Raw genomic sequence first — 26321 nt, forward strand, 5'->3', positions numbered from 1 at the left:
ATATCACCCCATAAAAGAAAAGACATCAATAAAATTGATAGTAGATAAATTATACCATAAAATGAAACAATAATCGAATTTGATTCCTCACAAATATATTTTCGGCATTTTGACGAAAGTTGTTGGATAAGAAAAAGATGTATTCAAGATACGTTTCCGCACAAGATATGCATAAACACAATTTTGAGATAATTAGGATAACAAAAAGATATCCGAACATGTCCTGAATATATCTCGTGTTTGCTGGGTAGGTGGTAAACAAAAGTTGAGACCATGAGACAGTACGAACTCTTCAGTGGACGTGAGCTTGTAGTCCGATAAGTTAACAATATTTTTTCCCGTCAGGACTAGCATTGTTGCCAAAGCGTTGGGTAATAAGACGGCTCAGGTTACGTTCATTCTTAGCCAAGTTCTCTTTTTCCTTTATGGTATCTATAGATGCCAGGTACCGGGTGAACCGAATCAAATCAAAGAATGACAAAAATCCACGAATTTCTTTCTGTAGTGACCGACATATACGATGTAAGGTAGCAAGCAACTTGTTGTTCTTGTCGATTTCATCATATATAAATGCACGCTCAATATTTGGGGTGAGGCGTGCTCGAGACCTCTCTATCCTACCTTTGATAAACTTCGGTAACGTCTTTTTGGTGATGCAAGCCTTCAGAAAGGCTGTTGTAGATAAAGCTGTTCTCAATCTTCCCCGACTCTTTATCAGCGTATTGATGGTATTTAGCTGCTGCTTGTTGTACCGTTTTCGGAAGTATTTGAAGAGACTCTTTGGGGTACAGAACTTTAATATACATTTTAATAATATATTCATATTAAAACCCGAAGCTTTTCGAGCTGACACTTTTCAAGGGCAATCGTCAGCAAATGGAGAATTTCAAAAACATGCATCTAGCTACATTGCATACAACCAATTATGACGTCATAGAAACAAACAACATGAAATACAGGCAAACCGCGAGCGCAGCTAGTGGACAATTTTCAGATTCACTAAAAATTCCTTCTGCTGACACAAGCGCGGTCGGTGGATTTTAATATAAGTCGATTCCAGTGCAGACAACTGGAAATTAGTACGGCCTCTACCTAATATCGAAACTCTTTCATCGCGATAGTTTTTAGCGCAAGTTGCATTCTCAGCCAAATGCTTGCCGATGGCAGAGTTCATAGCCATGGCCTGATTACGTTCTAGTAATCGGAGATCAGTTACGGCTGCGTCTTCGCGAGAGTCCAATATGCGTGATCTAATAACGCTGGGGACCAGACATGGGGTAATCGTGATTACTAATCGTAATCGATTACGACGATTACAGCATTTTTAAGTAATCGTAATCGCAATCGATTACATTCGAAAAAATTCCGAAGTAATCGTAATCGTAATCGACTACTTCCTATATCTAATCGATTTCTCCGTGAAAGAACGATTAGTTTTTATTTGTACAAGGACTATGACATAAACTGAACATTCGTGAACAAGGAAAAGATGTTATACCAGGTTCGTGACTGCACACACAAAAGCCTGATTTTCCGACGCCACTGCTCATTATTACGTCAGAAGCAGCCTCTTAGCTTTGCGCGTCATTGTGTAAGAAGTATCCACAGTAAATAGATATTCGATGTACCTACGTCGTCCATTAGTCTGATTGTAAGAACACCCGCCGTGCTGTATATCAGGTTATCAACGCGTTCCACACGCCACTACCTCGCAGCAGTATAATTTATCCCGCTCTGCCTATAGTTTAAAATAGTAACTTACGCGTTGATTTTTGGTGATGCTTATGCTTAGTTAAACGCAGTTTGACCGTTGCTGCTTGGCGAGCAGTATGCCTATCCAGTACGTACGTACACCGGACAAAGATTTGAAATTTTGTACTCGTCAAATAAAAGATTGCGGTTTCCACAACGAAGCAGTAAAAATCAACAGCTGGTGATATATATATCATAAGCGAGCCGTTTTGCCATTTCTCGTAACGGCAGCTTGCAGTACAATATCTGTATGAAGTTGAAGGCAGAATTTTATGTTCGCTTCGTCTTATTCTCATATGACTCTACTTGAAACAGGCGCCTCTCGTTATTTCATAATTCTTTATTCAACATTGGGACCTGCCGCCATGGCCATGAGCTTATATATCATGTTAGCGTGGGTTGTAGCTGGTACCAGGACCAAAACAGCAATTCGTCTCCCCCTCCAGTAGTGTATTGAAGCTGATTATAGCCACCAATGAGATTACGCCACGTGTCCAGCCACGCCCACTTTCAAATTTAAATTTCCCCGCGTATTTTTTTAAAATTGTTAATTTTTTTTTAATTTTCCTGTCTCGAATTTCAGTGGATTATGAGAACGGTTACTCTCCGAGAATTGAACCGAGGACCTCCCGAGGACTTCCCTTCTCCTGGAATCGAACCCAGAACCTCATGTCTTATAGACCACAACTGTAACCATTACACTACCGCGCTCGCTGAGAAATTCCGTCCGTACTGAACCTTTAAGGCCGAATGAAAACGGCTCCTCTCCCTGATTCGAACCGAGGACCCTATGACTTGTAGAACAGAACCGTAACCATTACACTATCGCGTTCGCTGCCAATCCGTGTCTGTATTGAAGCTTTTAAAAAAGGTTGTCTAATAAGGGGTAAGCATTGAAAACACATTTGTTATTGACGCGACAATCACCATATATTTTTCGGGATATCCACATGATAATGGTCCGTATTGACCTCAGAAAAGGATTCAGGTCCATTTTCCGGCCTCAAGAAAGCTACCAAGGCGAGGCGACGAGTGTACCAGTACCATTACAGACGTACAACGAACGATCAATGTAAGTGGCTCTGTAAATCATGAGCAATAATAAGCGACGAGTGTGCCATCAACATTATAGACGTACAAACGGGCATATTCAGCTAGCATTGATGCTTTATCGATATAGAGCAGTATGTGTAGCTGGATGCTAACCGATTCGCATTTAACAATGCGACCCGCGCACAATTATGTAGCCCGATTTTCGTTGAATATTGACGACCCCAATAAATCGAATGAGCTCTTTTCCGCAGACATCTATGACACAGCTGTCAGTCCAGTGGACACTAACTTGAGATTCCGTGGGGTTAAATTCAGCATCAAATAAGATCAGAGCGCCTTTTCTCGCTTTCAGGATTTGGACTGATGCGTCCGGCCTATGTCGCAACACTACAATATGTGGTAACACGAACCTGTGCACACGTACAGTTGTTATTTGTAGTGTCATCGTCGCCCGCCAATGCGATAAACTCCCAACGGCTGACACATTGGCCTTCAATCTAATACCAGCATAATTTTTGTAGGTCGAGAACAAGGGTAATTTAATTGCAACTAAAATGCCTGCGGCTTGTTTTGGCTCGAGGGTCGAATGCAACATATGAATCCATTCGCGTTACGCACTATAGCCTATTTAGGATGATGAGCCAAAACGCGTAGGCGAGGGCACGGAGATAATAACTAGCCTATATATTTAGAACAAATCAAGCATTGATTTCACGATAACGTATTCGTTATAACGTCATAAAAATTTAGCGAGTTTTATAGGCTGCTTATCCTCAATAACCAATTTGCGGAAATTAGTGAAGAAGTGGATTGTACAGATTCTTAGAACTGCACGACAATCTGGTTATAGATTTGCTGATGGTACCTGCTGCCAGCATCATAACCAAGCAACCTTTACTTACCCGTCAGCTAATGTCTTACTATGTAAAACATGAATTCTGCACGTTCTTCCGTGTAGACCAGTGGTTCCCAACCTTTTTCGACTCATCGCCCCCTTTTGAAGCTCCACACCGATGATCGCCCCCCAAATGTTGGGACTGAAAAACAGCACTTCGTCAGCCCCCCCCCCGAAAAAAACGATGGTCTTTGGCCCCATAGGGTGATAAACCAAACCCCAGAACCCCCTCAGCCAGTGGGCTTTTGTCGCTACACATCAGCTAACCCTATTTCATGTACTGTTTGGTGAGTCACCGTATTTCGCTTAAACGCGCGAAGCGCGACAAATTCATATACTTCTTGTTTGAATCGGTCTATATGGTCGATATGGAATGTTGGAAAAGGTAGGACCCCTAAATAATAAATAAACATCTTAGGGCGGAATCGTTATTATATTGACTTCTTTACATGATGCTATTTCGGGACCTCCTATATCTGCTATGTCAGAAGATATGTAAATCGTCAAAACGTACAAGACTAAAAGACGCACATGATTTCATATTGGTATTTCTTTAGTGTCAAATAATTTTTCCTTGCGGGATGGCATTTGTCCTGTAGGGTTAAGGTCGCCAAGACAGGAACATTCGACGCCAGCCTATGGACAATTAAACATATATGTATATATATCGAAGTTTTCGGTCAGCACAAGGGCATTCCTTTTCGGCCAAGGTCATCTCGCTGCTGATCATTCTGGCACACTTCTCGGAGTCGCAAGTTACATGGCCTCTAACTTCATATGTCGTGGTGCGTCGTGGCGCAGTAATGGCCGACGCCGAAGTCTCCCATTTCCATAAATCATGCGTATTTTTGTTGGGTGACGGGGACCCCAACATCATGACACAAGAAAATAATAAATGGCGCGCAGCGCGAAATTTTTTTGAAAAAGTCGCATGAATTTCTAAAAATTACTCTGTCATTCATGTTAATTCACGAAATAATTTTGGGCTTCGTTCGATTTCGGGCCCCCCAACCCCAATTGGGGGTTTGGGGTGCGGTAGTTACGGTCCCGACTCCAATATAGCCGTTTTAACGCACCATCGCCCCCCCCTATCGCCCCCTTCGTTGTTTTCGCCCCCTATCGCCCCCTTCGTCCGTTTTCGCCCCCCTATCGCCCCCTTCGTTATTTTCGCCCCCCTAGACCGCCAAATCGCCCCCTGGGGGGCGATATCGCCCACGTTGGGAACCACTGGTGTAGACGAACGTAATTTACCGATTTCCTAAATATTCAATTAATTCGGTTACTTTATGTGGCAGCTCATAATTTGAAATCAGCAACGACTTCATTACATTACAAGTCTTACAGTTTACGTTACTTCTTGCTCGTTTCTTTACTGCAAAAAGCGTTTATATTCAACTCGTCGCATTTTAGATTGCTTCGAGTCGTGTCGGTAATTATGAATAAGTTAATATTGTGCCTACTGCCCAGTGCACCTATAGATGCGGAATCTACATAACACGCGCATGGATCGCTTATTTCAAATAAATCGCATAAAGTAATAAACGTGCTGGAGTTGTCAATCTAAAATCACATTCATGATACGAAATAAGTCATTGTCATTTTGAATTTATGGGATGTTTATAAACTACCTTTGAAAATGCGCGGGCCCCAAAGTCAGGTTATTGCACCAGCAATAAAAAAAATAACATAGTACGTTTATTTCGGGCGATAAAATATTATATAGTTTTGAATACATTTCATCCATATCTACAAATATATCTTGATGCTATCGTGAGCCACTAAAATGTTGTCCGCATGCGATCCGCTTACCGTAGTTTGCTCATCCCTGGTTTTGATCATAATCTTTCGAGTAAGTTCTGTTCTGTTGGTAGGCAAGCCCTACCAGAGTATATTTTGATAAAGGCAGGAGTAAATCGTTCTCGAGCACCTTTCGTTAGCAACTTCTTCGGTAACAGAAAATGGGTGATCAATCGCGACCTCTCGAAATAAATGACCAGCATGCAATATGAACAGGACATGAAGCTACGATGTCCCATAATTCCTTTCAATTAAAGTAGAAGTATAGCTATTTCCGAGCGAGTAAAACGTTACTCGACATTGCGCTGTCGATATTAGTGAGAAAAGATATTCGTTTACTTTCGATAATATCCAACATGCGGGCTCATGTCGAGGGCAATTTTTAGAACTCTAATATCGCATAGCCCAACTGTGCAGTATTTCTCGATTTATTTAGTCATGTTTTCCTTGCGATAACCATTCAGCATCGCGAAAATTCATAGTACAATTTAGAATAAACTGCTAACTTTTATCAAGGTCTTTGAAAAGTACTTTTCAACATTTAACTGTCATGACATAGTAAACTTCTACTCAAGTACGAGAAGTAGCGATTGTAAGGTGATTAGAAAATAAGTATTACGGGCCCAGTTTTGCCTAAAACCTAAATCATAACACGTTATCTGATCCCTTCCGAATGACGAGTTTAAATATCCCTGAAAAATGAATAATATTCATAATATTCACATTGCTATACATAAAATTTGCTCTGACATTGCCCATAGTGACCATTTATAATTGGATAGTAAAGGAGTCGAAATTTCTTCGATGCGCCTAGTGCACTAATTCGAGTGCTGAAATCCGAATCGACTAATTTGTTATAATGATTCGAGTCGAGTAGTAAAATTTAATTAACGAGCACTGAAATTACAGTAATATAGTTATATCACCGATACGAAATTTGGTAGCCATTTCCCCGGAATAGTAATCAGTCCAAAACATTATGATAAATAGATAAGTTTGAAGAAATATAAAAATATCATTAATGGTGTATGTATTATGAAACTGGAAATGTTGTATTTGCGGTAGCACGCAATTAGTTTCCAATTCGTAATTTCAACCGCATCGGCAGTTTTTTCATAAAAATAAATAAACAAATACTTTGATACTAATTTCAAAATAACGCAAATCTCTTAATGAATGTCCCTTGAATAGTTAATTAATCCTAAACATTATCATGCAAGGTCCGAGAAACATAAAAATATCATTATTGTAGTATGCATTGTGAAAGAGGCAATATTTTCTTTGCGGTGACCAGGGAATAGGTTCTAATTCTTAATTTCAACCCCATCATCATTCTCTCATAATAATGAATTAGCAAATCCTTGGATCCTAATTTTCAAAGTAGCTTAGATCTCTGAATGAGCTCTGACTCGCTGCTATCTTCAAACCATGGAAAGGGATGAAATTATATCCGGGGCATATTCCTTGGCCAGGAATTTTATCATGTACCAACTAGACGGCCCGAGCGTTAAAGCAAATACGAAAGCGGAGGCAACCTTACGGCGAGTTAGTGATGAAATGTTCGAGCGACATCGAACTGTCGTGAACGCAATCTCTAAACGTCTCCGATACAGTATTGTTGAAGTCGACGAAAAATATGAAGAATATTCTGCGGATGAGCGGATGTTCCTGATGATAGCTGACGAAATTTTTAAAGATACCCAAGAGAATTGGGGTCGGATCGTATCTGTGTTCGTGCTCGGTAGCATTCTTGCTCGCAAAAACGAGGATGAGCATCACGGTGATAATATAGAAGGTATCATACAGTCAGTCGGAAATTACATTGGTAGTAGAAGGCGAAAGTGGATAGCGGGAAATGGAGGATGGGTAAGCGATTTTACATGGCCTGATACGGATTTGGGAATTATCATTTAGCTTGAGGTACTGTGTATCTGCTCTCGAGAGTCCATACCACCTATCGATAATGAAACTTAGCTTGCACTTCACAATTCGGTTTTCAATTTACATTTTGTCATAAGGCACAGTAATTTACATTCCAAGCGCTCCGAACTTTGAATTAGCTAGCAAGTACGCTAACTTTCCTCTGCAAGATTAGGAAGGCTTACATTCTTTTGTTTGTTTCAGGACAGTTTTGTAGGATTTTTTGATAACGCAGCTTTCGATGATAGTAAAGTTTGGAAGAGGCTCATGCTTGTTGGAATTGGACTGACGTCTATTGCAATGGCAATAACAAGATCATGGATACTCCTTTGACGTACATCATGCAATATTTTTTAAATAATATATTTCTTCGCCGTTTAATTACATAAATTTTACTGTAGGACGGATGCAGTTTCTTCTGAGATTACATGAAAGATTGCTCCATAAAACCGTCTTTATCTGGAACATTTTCATTTTTCAAATTTATACAGCTACGTAAGGAAATTGCTAGGTTACCTAGAAAACGCCGCAAGTCAAATTTGATCCAATTCCGACCATAGTAGGGACAAAGAGTTATGACAGCTCAAAATGATCCATCTTTCGATGCCAAATATCGTTGGTTCTCCGCGACCAAATATCGTGTTCTATAAATATTGTGTATATGGAACAGATATAAATGTTGCTATTTTGTTGTTATTTGCGAAGAATACTTTGCTCAGTAATTAATTTCACGGGGATTCTAAACCTCAATACATACAAGTGAGCAAAGTTACATCAACCTGCGTTAAGCTGTAGTGTTATGTAACTACCTACAATTCTATCAAGACGTAGCGAACACGACAAGTAATATGGAGTGAAGGAATAAGGGCGCGAAATTCCAATGTATAGATGCATATTTAGGCGGAAATATCGTCTTACCGGACGAATGCAATTGTTTCCTTAAAGTTTCCCTGTCTACGCCATTCAAGCGCGGTAAGATCAGTTTGAGTTGACGACATTCAGGATGATATTTCAAGAAGCTCTGAATGATAGTCACATATTCCTCGTCGATTCTTGTTCTATCGCTGTCACTGAGGTCGAATACCTTTAGCTGTTCATTGAATAATTGAATATTAGGCGGTTTAGGTCAATTTCATAAACGAAATCTGAACTAAATTGCTTTATTGAGAACCATGAGAGAGCAGAAAGAACTTACTGTAGTGCATCGCTTGCCCATCTCTTCACTAAGATTCCTGATTTGCATGGAAAGCATCTTGCAATTACTCGGCTTGAATTCTTCAACGCGGGTTTTGTGCAGGATTTCAGTTACTGTTTTGTAGCAGGAGGAAATGTCGGGATTTCTACTCAAATCCAGCGAATGCAGCTAAAACACAGTGTGATGCTCGGATATTTTACGATGCTACAAACCACTCAGTTGCTGTAATAATAATATTTATCTACGACAGAGCAATATTATCAATTTCTTCGCCTCATCGCAAAACTGGTGTAATACAGAAAATAATGAACGTCTATAGGATATCGAAGAAACTGCAGAAACTAGCATTAATATGAATGGGCGATGGAAAACCTTTCACTCATAAGCAAGGACACTTTTCATCAGCAGACGTGATCAGGAATGCCTTATTGATGATAAATTCGCTCGCTAAATGAAATGCCATGTCTGACGTTGCTTGGAACTCGCATTAGTTGCAAACTATGCTTGATTATTTCACTAGTAAGAAAACAAAACAGATCTAGCTAAAATGGATCACCTCATGATTACCGAGACCATTGTTCAACGACGTTAATGAATGTTCATCCAATTCGCAAGCTGAAAGTCGAACTGCCTTCGTGTTATGCCTTTTCGCGAAACGTCCGATTTCTTGCAATCCTACCGGTTCCAAATCCGTATTGTAACTTAGATCGAGTTTATCGACCTACAAAATACAGAAAATTATTCTGAAAACGACACACAAAATTGTGGAAACGAGTGGCTACCTCGATTTCACCAAAACATTCAAAAGCATGAATTTCCTCCGGTGTGAGGTCGCATCCTTTCATCACAAGAGTAACCGCTCTGTCTTTACAAAATAAGGGCGGCAGTGCAGCCATACACTCTTCATCCAGACGATTATAACTGATGTCGAGATATCGGAGCTAAACTAATATGGGAAACTGACAACTTACGACCAGAATTAATCGGGGATGAAGACAAACATTACAAACTTATAACAGAGAAATGTTGATTAGCCAGTCACGTCATAATAGATTGGCGAAATGTTCTGAGATTAAAATAGAATTTCTGTGATTCGTCTCAAATGGACTCTTTGCAAGCAGTCATAAAGAATGTGACTATTGACCACTACTGAACAACAATCGCTCAAGACAAGATCCATATACCTTACTGTTTTTGACCTGCATGGCGACGAAATCCTTTGATCGCAAGTGCGAGTTCACAAGTGACAAATAGGTTAGATCGCTTGAAATAATAGTCCCGAGTTGCGTAAAGTTGATGTTTTCGCCGTAGCTGAGATCGAGTTTTTGCAATTTAACCTATGGGAATGAGGTAATAAAAGTCTCATATCGAAAGGATTTATACTAGATTAGTGTCCGGATATTTTCATCGCCAATACCTGATGCTATCTGATAAGTTGACTCAAAACGATCAGAAAATCGTTAGATCCGCTACTTTCTTCCAGGTTGAGTTCCGTCGAGCCACACTCCTTCATCAACTCGCAGATGGCTGGCAGGAGTTTGTCAATGCCATCGTGGGCTGTGACGCTGAGTTTTTTTATTTGGACCTGGACGAGTGCAAAACTTTCCCCCATAAAACAGTAATTGAGGTGATGAATAATTAAACCCTCATCAACTCTCACTAGTCTAGTATGACTATTGCGATAAATGGCTACACCGGTGCGTGATTGAGCATTGTTCGGTACGATACCTTCAATTCACGCGTAGTAACAATAATAATATGAAACAATGCGGTCATGATGAAGGTTTCTTTTCAAGCCCGCTATGTATATTATACGGATAAACATGCTTAAATTGAACGTGGGTTTATAATGCTCAGTGACTGTGAGCGGTATGTGTAAATGTGTTTACCTCAAATTCAAATTCGCGAATTTGGTCCAATATCATCTTTACAAGGTTTTCATTGAGATGGCATTGGCGGAATTCTAACTCGTACATGCGAGATTTCTCCATGAGACCATTCACGATATTCTTTACATCCAATTCAGTCGTAGTTTTATGATAGATCCCACAAGGAATTTCAACTTCATCATGATCCATAAGTATTGATTGATGGTACATCCTGTTATCACCTTTAACGTATGTGAATCATCAATAATTCATGATCAGGAAATAAAATTAATATTAATTCTAATCAACCTCCAATGTGATTTTTGTGTCGGACTATTTCAATATTTCGATAAGTCGGATAAAATGATGATACGTGACATATATACTCAAGCAACAAACCGCTCCAGTACCAACACCACCACGTATGCCAATACCATATGACTGAATCATGGTAGTTTGCAGAGTTTAGTCAGCCATTGTACAGTTTATGCGCTGTGAGAATATCGAGTTAATCCAATTACACCATCATAAAATTTATCCAAGAGTCTAAATTATATTATTTTTCAGTATTGTATGGTCTAAATTATTAGAAATAAACATCCAAAAAGTTTAAGCTTTGGTTTTTACTTTATGAGAATAATTTTATATACTTTATTATAGTCATGGTAGGGTGCTTGTAATAACGAAGGTGTTTTTAACAACAACCTATCAATAACTTCACAAATGACACAAGCTAATTGATAAATTTTGAAATTGCCTGTAAGATATTAAGCTAATTATCAGAGTCGACGGCGATAAAACTATTTTACTTGAGTAATATTTATCGCTACATAAATATCGTTATGCCTTTGATACGATGTAAATAGTTATCTCGTGCGGCGTCCGTTGCGTGTCGTCACCCTTCGTACACCGTCGAGGAATAGGCTACCCGGTGCCGTTGACTTGTGATTATTTGTCGTAGACTTAAGTTGTGATATTGCAAGTTTTGAGGTTCTAAGATGGGTCCGTTCGGGTAAAAAGGAGCCCGCGAATGCAATAAAGAGACAATTCTGAGGATGCCGCCCGCCCCGTACGGGGTTCGGGGCAATAAAAGGGATTAAATAGGGGCGGGCGGCATCCTCAGAATTGTCTCTTTATTGCATTCGCGGGCTCCTTTTTACCCGAACGGACCCATCTTAGAACCTCAAAACTTGCAATATCACAACTTAAGTCTACGACAAATAATCACAAGTCAACGGCACCGGGTAGCCTATTCCTCGACGGTGTACGAAGGGTGACGACACGCAACGGACGCCGCACGAGATAACTATTTACATCGTATCAAAGGCATAACGATATTTATGTAGCGATAAATATTACTCAAGTAAAATAGTTTTATCGCCGTCGACTCTGATAATTAGCTTAATATCTTACAGGCAATTTCAAAATTTATCAATTAGCTTGTGTCATTTGTGAAGTTATTGATAGGTTGTTGTTAAAAACACCTTCGTTATTACAAGCACCCTACCATGACTATAATAAAGTATATAAAATTATTCTCATAAAGTAAAAACCAAAGCTTAAACTTTTTGGATGTTTATTTCTAATAATTTAGACCATACAATACTGAAAAATAATATAATTTAGACTCTTGGATAAATTTTATGATGGTGTAATTGGATTAACTCGATATTCTCACAGCGCATAAACTGTACAATGGCTGACTAAACTCTGCAAACTACCATGATTCAGTCATATGGTATTGGCATACGTGGTGGTGTTGGTACTGGAGCGGTTTGTTGCTTGAGTATATATGTCACGTATCATCATTTTATCCGACTTATCGAAATATTGAAATAGTCCGACACAAAAATCACATTGGAGGTTGATTAGAATTAATATTAATTTTATTTCCTGATCATGAATTATTGATGATTCACATACGTTAAAGGTGATAACAGGATGTACCATCAATCAATACTTATGGATCATGATGAAGTTGAAATTCCTTGTGGGATCTATCATAAAACTACGACTGAATTGGATGTAAAGAATATCGTGAATGGTCTCATGGAGAAATCTCGCATGTACGAGTTAGAATTCCGCCAATGCCATCTCAATGAAAACCTTGTAAAGATGATATTGGACCAAATTCGCGAATTTGAATTTGAGGTAAACACATTTACACATACCGCTCACAGTCACTGAGCATTATAAACCCACGTTCAATTTAAGCATGTTTATCCGTATAATATACATAGCGGGCTTGAAAAGAAACCTTCATCATGACCGCATTGTTTCATATTATTATTGTTACTACGCGTGAATTGAAGGTATCGTACCGAACAATGCTCAATCACGCACCGGTGTAGCCATTTATCGCAATAGTCATACTAGACTAGTGAGAGTTGATGAGGGTTTAATTATTCATCACCTCAATTACTGTTTTATGGGGGAAAGTTTTGCACTCGTCCAGGTCCAAATAAAAAAACTCAGCGTCACAGCCCACGATGGCATTGACAAACTCCTGCCAGCCATCTGCGAGTTGATGAAGGAGTGTGGCTCGACGGAACTCAACCTGGAAGAAAGTAGCGGATCTAACGATTTTCTGATCGTTTTGAGTCAACTTATCAGATAGCATCAGGTATTGGCGATGAAAATATCCGGACACTAATCTAGTATAAATCCTTTCGATATGAGACTTTTATTACCTCATTCCCATAGGTTAAATTGCAAAAACTCGATCTCAGCTACGGCGAAAACATCAACTTTACGCAACTCGGGACTATTATTTCAAGCGATCTAACCTATTTGTCACTTGTGAACTCGCACTTGCGATCAAAGGATTTCGTCGCCATGCAGGTCAAAAACAGTAAGGTATATGGATCTTGTCTTGAGCGATTGTTGTTCAGTAGTGGTCAATAGTCACATTCTTTATGACTGCTTGCAAAGAGTCCATTTGAGACGAATCACAGAAATTCTATTTTAATCTCAGAACATTTCGCCAATCTATTATGACGTGACTGGCTAATCAACATTTCTCTGTTATAAGTTTGTAATGTTTGTCTTCATCCCCGATTAATTCTGGTCGTAAGTTGTCAGTTTCCCATATTAGTTTAGCTCCGATATCTCGACATCAGTTATAATCGTCTGGATGAAGAGTGTATGGCTGCACTGCCGCCCTTATTTTGTAAAGACAGAGCGGTTACTCTTGTGATGAAAGGATGCGACCTCACACCGGAGGAAATTCATGCTTTTGAATGTTTTGGTGAAATCGAGGTAGCCACTCGTTTCCACAATTTTGTGTGTCGTTTTCAGAATAATTTTCTGTATTTTGTAGGTCGATAAACTCGATCTAAGTTACAATACGGATTTGGAACCGGTAGGATTGCAAGAAATCGGACGTTTCGCGAAAAGGCATAACACGAAGGCAGTTCGACTTTCAGCTTGCGAATTGGATGAACATTCATTAACGTCGTTGAACAATGGTCTCGGTAATCATGAGGTGATCCATTTTAGCTAGATCTGTTTTGTTTTCTTACTAGTGAAATAATCAAGCATAGTTTGCAACTAATGCGAGTTCCAAGCAACGTCAGACATGGCATTTCATTTAGCGAGCGAATTTATCATCAATAAGGCATTCCTGATCACGTCTGCTGATGAAAAGTGTCCTTGCTTATGAGTGAAAGGTTTTCCATCGCCCATTCATATTAATGCTAGTTTCTGCAGTTTCTTCGATATCCTATAGACGTTCATTATTTTCTGTATTACACCAGTTTTGCGATGAGGCGAAGAAATTGATAATATTGCTCTGTCGTAGATAAATATTATTATTACAGCAACTGAGTGGTTTGTAGCATCGTAAAATATCCGAGCATCACACTGTGTTTTAGCTGCATTCGCTGGATTTGAGTAGAAATCCCGACATTTCCTCCTGCTACAAAACAGTAACTGAAATCCTGCACAAAACCCGCGTTGAAGAATTCAAGCCGAGTAATTGCAAGATGCTTTCCATGCAAATCAGGAATCTTAGTGAAGAGATGGGCAAGCGATGCACTACAGTAAGTTCTTTCTGCTCTCTCATGGTTCTCAATAAAGCAATTTAGTTCAGATTTCGTTTATGAAATTGACCTAAACCGCCTAATATTCAATTATTCAATGAACAGCTAAAGGTATTCGACCTCAGTGACAGCGATAGAACAAGAATCGACGAGGAATATGTGACTATCATTCAGAGCTTCTTGAAATATCATCCTGAATGTCGTCAACTCAAACTGATCTTACCGCGCTTGAATGGCGTAGACAGGGAAACTTTAAGGAAACAATTGCATTCGTCCGGTAAGACGATATTTCCGCCTAAATATGCATCTATACATTGGAATTTCGCGCCCTTATTCCTTCACTCCATATTACTTGTCGTGTTCGCTACGTCTTGATAGAATTGTAGGTAGTTACATAACACTACAGCTTAACGCAGGTTGATGTAACTTTGCTCACTTGTATGTATTGAGGTTTAGAATCCCCGTGAAATTAATTACTGAGCAAAGTATTCTTCGCAAATAACAACAAAATAGCAACATTTATATCTGTTCCATATACACAATATTTATAGAACACGATATTTGGTCGCGGAGAACCAACGATATTTGGCATCGAAAGATGGATCATTTTGAGCTGTCATAACTCTTTGTCCCTACTATGGTCGGAATTGGATCAAATTTGACTTGCGGCGTTTTCTAGGTAACCTAGCAATTTCCTTACGTAGCTGTATAAATTTGAAAAATGAAAATGTTCCAGATAAAGACGGTTTTATGGAGCAATCTTTCATGTAATCTCAGAAGAAACTGCATCCGTCCTACAGTAAAATTTATGTAATTAAACGGCGAAGAAATATATTATTTAAAAAATATTGCATGATGTACGTCAAAGGAGTATCCATGATCTTGTTATTGCCATTGCAATAGACGTCAGTCCAATTCCAACAAGCATGAGCCTCTTCCAAACTTTACTATCATCGAAAGCTGCGTTATCAAAAAATCCAACAAAACTGTCCTGAAACAAACAAAAGAATGTAAGCCTTCCTAATCTTGCAGAGGAAAGTTAGCGTACTTGCTAGCTAATTCAAAGTTCGGAGCGCTTGGAATGTAAATTACTGTGCCTTATGACAAAATGTAAATTGAAAACCGAATTGTGAAGTGCAAGCTAAGTTTCATTATCGATAGGTGGTATGGACTCTCGAGAGCAGATACACAGTACCTCAAGCTAAATGATAATTCCCAAATCCGTATCAGGCCATGTAAAATCGCTTACCCATCCTCCATTTCCCGCTATCCACTTTCGCCTTCTACTACCAATGTAATTTCCGACTGTCTGTATGATACCTTCTATATTATCACCGTGATGCTCATCCTCGTTTTTGCGAGCAAGAATGCTACCGAGCACGAACACAGATACGATCCGACCCCAATTCTCTTGGGTATCTTTAAAAATTTCGTCAGCTATCATCAGGAACATCCGCTCATCCGCAGAATATTCTTCATATTTTTCGTCGACTTCAACAATACTGTATCGGAGACGTTTAGAGATTGCGTTCACGACAGTTCGATGTCGCTCGAACATTTCATCACTAACTCGCCGTAAGGTTGCCTCCGCTTTCGTATTTGCTTTAACGCTCGGGCCGTCTAGTTGGTACATGATAAAATTCCTGGCCAAGGAATATGCCCCGGATATAATTTCATCCCTTTCCATGGTTTGAAGATAGCAGCGAGTCAGAGCTCATTCAGAGATCTAAGCTACTTTGAAAATTAGGATCCAAGGATTTGCTAATTCATTATTATGAGAGAATGATGATGGGGTTGAAATTAAGAATTAGAACCTATTCCCTGGTCACCGCAAAGAAAATATTGCCTCTTTCACAATGCATACTACAATAATGATATTTTTATGTTTCTCGGACCTTGCATGATAATGTTTAGGATTAATTAACTATTCAAGGGACATTCATTAAGAGATTTGCGTTATTTTGAAATTAGTATCAAAGTATTTGTTTATTTATTTTTATGAAAAAACTGCCGATGCGGTTGAAATTACGAATTGGAAACTAATTGCGTGCTACCGCAAATACAACATTTCCAGTTTCATAATACATACACCATTAATGATATTTTTATATTTCTTCAAACTTATCTATTTATCATAATGTTTTGGACTGATTACTATTCCGGGGAAATGGCTACCAAATTTCGTATCGGTGATATAACTATATTACTGTAATTTCAGTGCTCGTTAATTAAATTTTACTACTCGACTCGAATCATTATAACAAATTAGTCGATTCGGATTTCAGCACTCGAATTAGTGCACTAGGCGCATCGAAGAAATTTCGACTCCTTTACTATCCAATTATAAATGGTCACTATGGGCAATGTCAGAGCAAATTTTATGTATAGCAATGTGGATATTATGAATATTATTCATTTTTCAGGGATATTTAAACTCGTCATTCGGAAGGGATCAGATAACGTGTTATGATTTAGGTTTTAGGCAAAACTGGGCCCGTAATACTTATTTTCTAATCACCTTACAATCGCTACTTCTCGTACTTGAGTAGAAGTTTACTATGTCATGATAGTTAAATGTTGAAAAGTACTTTTCAAAGACCTTGATAAAAGTTAGCAGTTTATTCTAAATTGTACTATGAATTTTCGCGATGCTGAATGGTTATCGCAAGGAAAACATGACTAAATAAATCGAGAAATACTGCACAGTTGGGCTATGCGATATTAGAGTTCTAAAAATTGCCCTCGACATGAGCCCGCATGTTGGATATTATCGAAAGTAAACGAATATCTTTTCTCACTAATATCGACAGCGCAATGTCGAGTAACGTTTTACTCGCTCGGAAATAGCTATACTTCTACTTTAATTGAAAGGAATTATGGGACATCGTAGCTTCATGTCCTGTTCATATTGCATGCTGGTCATTTATTTCGAGAGGTCGCGATTGATCACCCATTTTCTGTTACCGAAGAAGTTGCTAACGAAAGGTGCTCGAGAACGATTTACTCCTGCCTTTATCAAAATATACTCTGGTAGGGCTTGCCTACCAACAGAACAGAACTTACTCGAAAGATTATGATCAAAACCAGGGATGAGCAAACTACGGTAAGCGGATCGCATGCGGACAACATTTTAGTGGCTCACGATAGCATCAAGATATATTTGTAGATATGGATGAAATGTATTCAAAACTATATAATATTTTATCGCCCGAAATAAACGTACTATGTTATTTTTTTTATTGCTGGTGCAATAACCTGACTTTGGGGCCCGCGCATTTTCAAAGGTAGTTTATAAACATCCCAGTGTTGGGATGACTCGAGTCATGACTTGACTCGAGTCAGACTCGAGTCACCTTTTTCGTATGACTTGACTTGACTCGAGTCACTTTGCTAAAATGACTTGACTTGACTTGACTCGGCGTATCAGAAATGTGGATTGACTCGTGACTCGGAGCAAAATTCACGAGTCAATTTCAAGTCATCAAGTAGTCGGTGTAGATCGAAATCACTGCATCTTGCATATGTTCGAACTGTTCGCCAAACGCTGGTGTAACCCGTGAGAGCGACCAATCATTCAGTGATCGTGCGTTTTACTGAGCCTCCCTTGTTCTCTCACAAATAAATTGACCGCAAACGAAGTGATCGAAGCTTACAGCTTACGTTATCGTAAACTAGTAAAGTAAAGAAAATTCTGTTCTCTGTTTGTACCTTAACCAAACCTATTGTTTTATTGAAACTGAATTCAAATATAGTTTATATAGTCATCGATCATTGGCCCAGGTTCGAATTGTATTATATCCATTTATATTATAAATGCGTAATGTAGTACATCTTATCAATTCGTATCTATTCTCTATCTGGGCAGGTAACTATAAACAGAGGTTTAGCAGTCCTACTTATATGTGAGCGATAAAGTGCCTTCTTGAGTATATATTCAACTTTATATTCGTTCATCGGTTCAAAATCAATGACCACTCAGCCTGTTTTTCAGACAGCTACCAAAATGCAATGACTTAATCATGCCTCATACTTCGAAAAGGCAACTTGACTTGAATTGTGACTTGACTCGTGACTTGACTTGACTTGACTCGACTTGACTCGAGTCACCTCCAAAAATCGAGTGACTTGACTTGACTCGAGTCACCTTTGAAAATCGATTGACTTGACTTGACTCGAGTCAAAATGTGCAATGACTCGAAATGACTCGTGACTCGAAGGTAGTGACTTGATCCCAACACTGAAACATCCCATAAATTCAAAATGACAATGACTTATTTCGTATCATGAATGTGATTTTAGATTGACAACTCCAGCACGTTTATTACTTTATGCGATTTATTTGAAATAAGCGATCCATGCGCGTGTTATGTAGATTCCGCATCTATAGGTGCACTGGGCAGTAGGCACAATATTAACTTATTCATAATTACCGACACGACTCGAAGCAATCTAAAATGCGACGAGTTGAATATAAACGCTTTTTGCAGTAAAGAAACGAGCAAGAAGTAACGTAAACTGTAAGACTTGTAATGTAATGAAGTCGTTGCTGATTTCAAATTATGAGCTGCCACATAAAGTAACCGAATTAATTGAATATTTAGGAAATCGGTAAATTACGTTCGTCTACACGGAAGAACGTGCAGAATTCATGTTTTACATAGTAAGACATTAGCTGACGGGTAAGTAAAGGTTGCTTGGTTATGATGCTGGCAGCAGGTACCATCAGCAAATCTATAACCAGATTGTCGTGCAGTTCTAAGAATCTGTACAATCCACTTCTTCACTAATTTCCGCAAATTGGTTATTGAGGATAAGCTGCTTATAAAACTCGCTAAATTTTTATGACGTTATAACGAATACGTTATCGTGAAATCAATGCTTGATTTGTTCTAAATATATAGGCTAGTTATTATCTCCGTGCCCTCGCCTACGCGTTTTGGCTCATCATCCTAAATAGGCTATAGTGCGTAACGCGAATGGATTCATATGTTGCATTCGACTAGGGCTGGGCACGATGATTCGAGTACTCGAATCTGAATCGAGTATTATTTTACATGATTCGAGTCGAGTAGTAAAAGACGATATTTTCGAGTACTGAAATTATACGCTCCTCGCAACGGAAATTTAATTTACTAACGAGAATTATAGCTTTGATACTATTTTCCACTGACGAGCCCTGAAACCTTGATTGGTCGTGTCGCAGCATACGAGACTTAGTACAAAGCTACGAACGTTACTGGAAATAACACATTTCCGAAGTCATGATCATCCCATAACATTGTCAAGAAGTGCAATGAAATCGGTATTGTCGAAAAAATACTGAAGTATCTTTAATGTGACGGATAACAGGCATTATTTTCTTTGTGGTGGCATAAAAGGCACATATTTGAACTATGACATTATACATTCTGTTGTGACGTCATAATGAGTGATACTCGAATACTCGACTCGACTCGAACGATAATCCGTGATTCAGAATCGAATCACTCAAGTACTCGATTTTGCCCAGCCCTACATTCGACCCTCGAGCCAAAACAAGCCGCAGGCATTTTAGTTGCAATTAAATTACCCTTGTTCTCGACCTACAAAAATTATGCTGGTATTAGATTGAAGGCCAATGTGTCAGCCGTTGGGAGTTTATCGCATTGGCGGGCGACGATGACACTACAAATAACAACTGTACGTGTGCACAGGTTCGTGTTACCACATATTGTAGTGTTGCGACATAGGCCGGACGCATCAGTCCAAATCCTGAAAGCGAGAAAAGGCGCTCTGATCTTATTTGATGCTGAATTTAACCCCACGGAATCTCAAGTTAGTGTCCACTGGACTGACAGCTGTGTCATAGATGTCTGCGGAAAAGAGCTCATTCGATTTATTGGGGTCGTCAATATTCAACGAAAATCGGGCTACATAATTGTGCGCGGGTCGCATTGTTAAATGCGAATCGGTTAGCATCCAGCTACACATACTGCTCTATATCGATAAAGCATCAATGCTAGTTGAATATGCCCGTTTGTACGTCTATAATGTTGATGGCACACTCGTCGCTTATTATTGCTCATGATTTACAGAGCCACTTACATTGATCGTTCGTTGTACGTCTGTAATGGTACTGGTACACTCGTCGCCTCGCCTTGGTAGCTTTCTTGAGGCCGGAAAATGGACCTGAATCCTTTTCTGAGGTCAATACGGACCATTATCATGTGGATATCCCGAAAAATATATGGTGATTGTCGCGTCAATAACAAATGTGTTTTCAATGCTTACCCCTTATTAGACAACCTTTTTTAAAAGCTTCAATACAGACACGGATTGGCAGCGAACGCGATAGTGTAATGGTTACGGTTCTGTTCTACAAGTCATAGGGTCCTCGGTTCGAATCAGGGAGAGGAGCCGTTTTCATTCGCCGTTAAAGGTTCAGTACGGACGGAATTTCTCAGCGAGCGCGGTAGTGTAATGGTTACAGTTGTGGTCTTTAAGACATGAGGTTCTGGGTTCGATTCCAGGAGTAGGCATGTTTTCATATCTGAGTCGGGAGGTCCTCGGTTCAATTCTCGGAGAGTAACCGTTCTCATAATCCACTGAAATTCGAGACAGGAAAATTGAAAAAAAATTAACATTTAAATTTGGGCGTGGCTGGACACGTGGCGTAATCTCATTGGTGGCTATAATCAGCTTCAATACACTACTCACTCCAAACGTTGGTCTTTGGCCCCCGTAGGGTGGTAATCTAAAGTTGAAGATTGAATTTCGTAAAGAAATTTAGTAATTGCAATATATTACTATTAATTTTTAATCCTCTCTCTGCCCGCGATGGTCAGATATACCTGTAGAGTTTATTTGTTTGAGGTAATCATGGTGTTTGTCGACTACCACATACATTTACACCAGGCCGATTTCATGCATTTTCGATTCCGTATCTGCCGACTTGTAGCACGGCCCACTTCTATCCAAGCTTTTTGTAAGACAACCCATTGGTGTTGCAGCCGTGGACTATACAACTGCGCTATCTCGCAACACAATTACCTACGTGTAGAGCTGGGGCAACTTTATTCATACTTATGACCTCTGTTTTCTTGTTATAATTACTTTAGTTTATGTTCTTAATTCGTGACCTCCGGATTGTTATATAATCAAAAGATATTGTAGTGGCTCAAACGTAGCAGACTAAAAGAATTGTCATGTCTTTATATCTGACTGCATGTCTAGCAACTCAAGTTGTAAATTACTAGGGTCAGTGGCCACATTACCTACAATAGGACTTGAAAACATTTTCATCATGGTTAAAAAGCATTCATTCAATGCGGCCGTTGAACTTAACAATCAAGTCAAATAATCCATTGGTTTGCTGGTCAGATGGCGTTGTAAAACGTGTTGTAACACCGCCTGCACTTGAATAAGTCTGGTGATAAGCAGACTTAAATTTGAGTGCCGATCCCGACGCATTTGAGTGTGAGCATACTTTTTGACGTGAGTTGAGTAACGAAATCGTTGCCGAGTAGAGGATCGCTACTCGACACCAAAGGAATTGTTCTTCACCCTAAATTATAAACTCCAGATTCCAAGCAAAGTAAGTGAAATTTTTGAATATCATTTTTTTGTTATAGATTAATTTTTTATTATTTTTGTTGGATTTTCCAACGTCAAGGGGAGCCGCAAGTTGGCTAGCTGAGAGCCACATGCGGCTCGCGGACCCGCGGTTGGCAATCATTGATATAGAGAAGATTTTCAAGTTTCTTTCTATGATTGGATCGGCGCAGCACAAGCTCGCGAAGTGGCTTATCGATGTTTTGGAACCAGTGCGTTCCATGTATGATTCGCATTGCGTCGCTGATTCGTTTACATTCGCGCACGAGATGAAAACCACCGACCTTCCAAACCCGAATATGTTTCTCGGTTCGTATGATATCGTTAGCCTCTTCACGAACGTGCCGCTGAAGGAGACCATTGATATCTGTGCGGACGCGCTATATGGTGGTGGTGATTTAGCACCACCTTCCTTCTCGCGTAAAGTGTTCGTTGAACTTCTTAATACGGCTACTTGCTCTGTTGAGTTTAGTTTTAACGATACCATCTACATGCAAACCGACGGTGTAGCTATGGGTAGCCCTCTTGGCCCGATTTTAGCCAATATATTTGTGGGATTTCATGAAAACAGACTTTTCGCCGCAGATGAAACCAAGCCTCCATTCATGTACCGTCGCTATGTCGACGACACCTTCGTCATCTGTCAAAATGAGACGGAGTTCGATGATTTCTTTGTTAACTTGAATTCTCTACACTCGTCTTTAAAATTCACATTTGAAAAAGAGCGTGCTAACTCGTTACCATTCTTAGACGTTCTGGTGGAAAAACGGGGTATTAGCTTTGTCACTTCGGTTTACCGGAAGTCAACGTTTACAGGGCATTACATACGCTGGAATTCTTTTAGCCCGAATCGCCGTAAACTAAATTTGATTGGCACATTGGTGCACAGAGCCTTGATGATTTGTTCGGATATAAAATTAAACGCGGAGCTAGAATATATCCGCAAAATTCTAATCGGTAACGGCTACCCCGAACACATCATCAAGAGTTCTGTGGACAGAAAACTCAGTAATTTCAATCCCAACAAATCACAAAACACGAACACACGGTCTGAGGAAAATGTATATATACATTTGCCGTGGCTGGGTCCCATCTCTTCCCGGTTTGAAAAGCAATTGATTTCTGCTGTAAATCGCTGTTACGATAACGTAAAAACTAATGTTGTGTTTACCACCAAACAATTGCTTCCTGGAACGCGCAAAGATGTTCTTCCTGCTTTTCAACAAAGCAATATAGTCTATGATTTCAAGTGCCACTGTGATTGTCGGTACGTGGGAAGAACAACTCAGCGCTTGCAGGAACGCATCAAACAACATGTCCCCAGCGTTATTAGATCACGCATATTGGACTCTCGCGAAGACGCAGCCGTAACTGATCTCCGATTACTAGAACGTAATCAGGCCATGGCTATGAACTATATGCCATCGGCAAGCATTTGGCTGAGAATGCAACTTGCGCTAAAAACTATCGCGATGAAAGATTTTCGTATTAGGTAGAGGCCGTACTAATTTCCATTTGTCTGCACTGGAATCGACTTATATTAAAATCCACCGACCGCGCTTGTGTCAGCAGAAGAAATTTTTAGTGAATCCGAAAATTGTCCACTAGCTGCGCTCGCGGTTTGCCTGTATTTCATGTTGTTTGTTTCTATGACGTCATAATTGGGTGTATGCAATGTAGCTAGATGCATGTTTTTGAAATTCTCCATTTGCTGACGATTGCCCTTGAAAAGTGTCAGCTCGAAAAGCTTCGGGTTTTAATATGAATATAATATTAAAATGTATATTAAAGTTCTGTACCCCAAAGAGTCTCTTCTTGAAACAATTTATCATGCCACCGTTAATCATATGTATGCATATGTTCAATGGTTGCATGATAGTCATTCAACCGACAATGTGGCATATAATTTTCGAAGTAAATTAGTAATAATGCTAGAGTCGGAGTCGGTACGTTTACAGACTCAGGAGTCGGAGTCGGAGTCGGTATATTGAAAACGTGTGGAGTCGGAGCCGGTGTCGGTGGTAAAATTGACCGACTCCACAGCCTTGAGTAATAGGTCATTTTTACTCGAGTCAAGACAAATCAATCGATTTCACTGGTCAACACATATTGTTAAACAGACAAAGTAATGGTGGTTTTTGGGGTTCTGAAGAGCACTGATTCCGAAAGTGACTTTAGTTTTTTTCTTCAATTGGCACTATTTTTGGAAATAATCCATGGGAATATTTTGACTAAAATTTCATATGTTCCCTGTATGGCAGTGGTTCCCAACCTTTTTTCACCCACGTACTATTTCGAAGTTTTATGCAGCGCTCGCGTACCACCTACATAAGTTACCAGTGTTGAAGGCGGTCAAAAATGTTTCCATCGTTTATGACGTCACAATCACGTATTTGACCTATGCGAGGCGTCTACTATTAAACTATATATATATATATCGACTTTTCAATTAGATCAGTGGTTCTTAACCTTGCCCTCACCGCCCCCCCCGGGGGGCGTTGGCGATCTTGAAGGGGGGCGGAAACGCTCAGGGGGCGATAGGGGGGGCGCTGGGCTCAGGGGGGCGGTGGAGAAAAATGGCTTCGCGGTAGATGATGTGGTGATAGGACATATCCTTAATGAGTATTCAGAGCAAATTAACACCGAAAACTTCGTTACATATAGCCTTCAAAATAGCCTACATATAGGTTTAATTGTCCGTAGGCGCCTAAATGACTGACACCGAATGTTCCTGTCTTGGCAATCTGAACCCCAGAAGACGAATTCCATCTGGCAGGGAAAAATTATATGTCAGTGAAGAAATACCAATTTGAAATCGTGTGAGTCTTTTAGTTTAGTACGATTGGGCGACAGGGATATTCCTGTTAGGCGATATCCCCGTTGAGCGATTCTATATTTTTTGATATTGCAGACAGGGGGTCACGAAATAACATCATGCAACGAAGTCATATACCAACGGGTTCGCCCGCCCGAATATGTTTAATTATTAGTAACGGGCCCTACAGTTTCCAAGAAACCTCACAATGTTCGCTTCAAGTTTTGATGAGTCTGCGCACACTCAACAACTCACTGCGCTGACCCTTGGACAACAGTACGTAACTACTAAAAAAAGGTAATAACTCCGGATTTGTTGTGCGCAACGTAGATTTTCTGTGCGCAGAGACCGTGTCAGCACTGCGCACGTTCGCAGCTTAGAGGGAACATTGCACCTCACTCAGCTCTACCGGTAAATGTGTTTACGTGAGCAGAGAGAGGATGAAAATTGATCTCAATTTACATGCAATTCCCGATTATATTGACCAATTCAATCATTAATTAGTGAAATTTTTCGCACTTCGCGCGAATAGGCGAGAATAGCTGCCTCAGTAAATCGACACCCAATGTAGATACCTAATAGGCTATCAGCAAATAGCGGTCAGCCTAATGGGGTCTGGGAGGGAAGTCCTCCGGAAGTTTGGTTTATCACTCGATGGGGGCCCAGGACCAACGTTTTTTGTTTGGGGGGGCTGACGAAGTGCTATTACGGCCCTGGTAACGAATAATTGTACCTGCGGGCACGCCCAAATATGTTTAATTATTAATTACGTGCCCTTTATTTTCCTATACAACAGCTCACTCATTGCTACGGGTAAATCTGATTACGTGGCTGAGAGGATAAAAAGTTTATAGCGACTTATATATGTAATTACCACCTATTCATCCATGCATTATGGAAAATATTGGTACCTAGGGCGACCAGGCCACACAAACTTTGCTGTCCATCAAAATCACGATATGGGGTTCGTGGGGGCGAAGCCCTCAGAAGTTCGGTTTATCACGCTATGGGTGCGCAAGGCAATCGTTTTTAGGGGGGTTAACGAAGTGCTGTTACGGCCCTCCCTCTTACTCATTGTCTTTATTACATTCCTTACAATGTGAAGTTGGGGGGGGGCTGGAGCACGATAATTTTTGAAAGGGGGCGCTGGAAGAAAAAAGGTTAAGAACCACTGAATTAGATAAACTGAAAAGGGCAATTATTAACTATCAAACTAGACATTATCGGCCAGGGTTAATGGGATTCATGGAATTGTTTTTTTCACCGCCAGTCACAAGAAGAACAATATAATGAAAATCCAGCAAACAACCAACGTCAATTGTTTTAATGCGATTGCTGCATTTGCTTATTTTCCACTAGCTCAGCGGTTCTCAAACTTTTTTAGACACGCCCCCCG

General features: G+C 39.8%; 1 protein-coding gene across 1 annotated transcript in view; it reads left to right on the forward strand.

The window, feature by feature from the left end:
- LOC145442056 (uncharacterized) overlaps positions 1-26321 on the forward strand; it is a 203769-nt gene that overhangs the window by 108494 nt on the left and 68954 nt on the right. The gene's annotated exons all lie outside the window — the stretch shown is intronic.

The sequence above is a fragment of the Botryllus schlosseri genome, chromosome 6 (assembly GCF_051294905.1).
Source record: "Botryllus schlosseri isolate E-star chromosome 6, Bs_hap1, whole genome shotgun sequence".
Taxonomy (NCBI): Eukaryota; Metazoa; Chordata; class Ascidiacea; order Stolidobranchia; family Styelidae; genus Botryllus; species Botryllus schlosseri.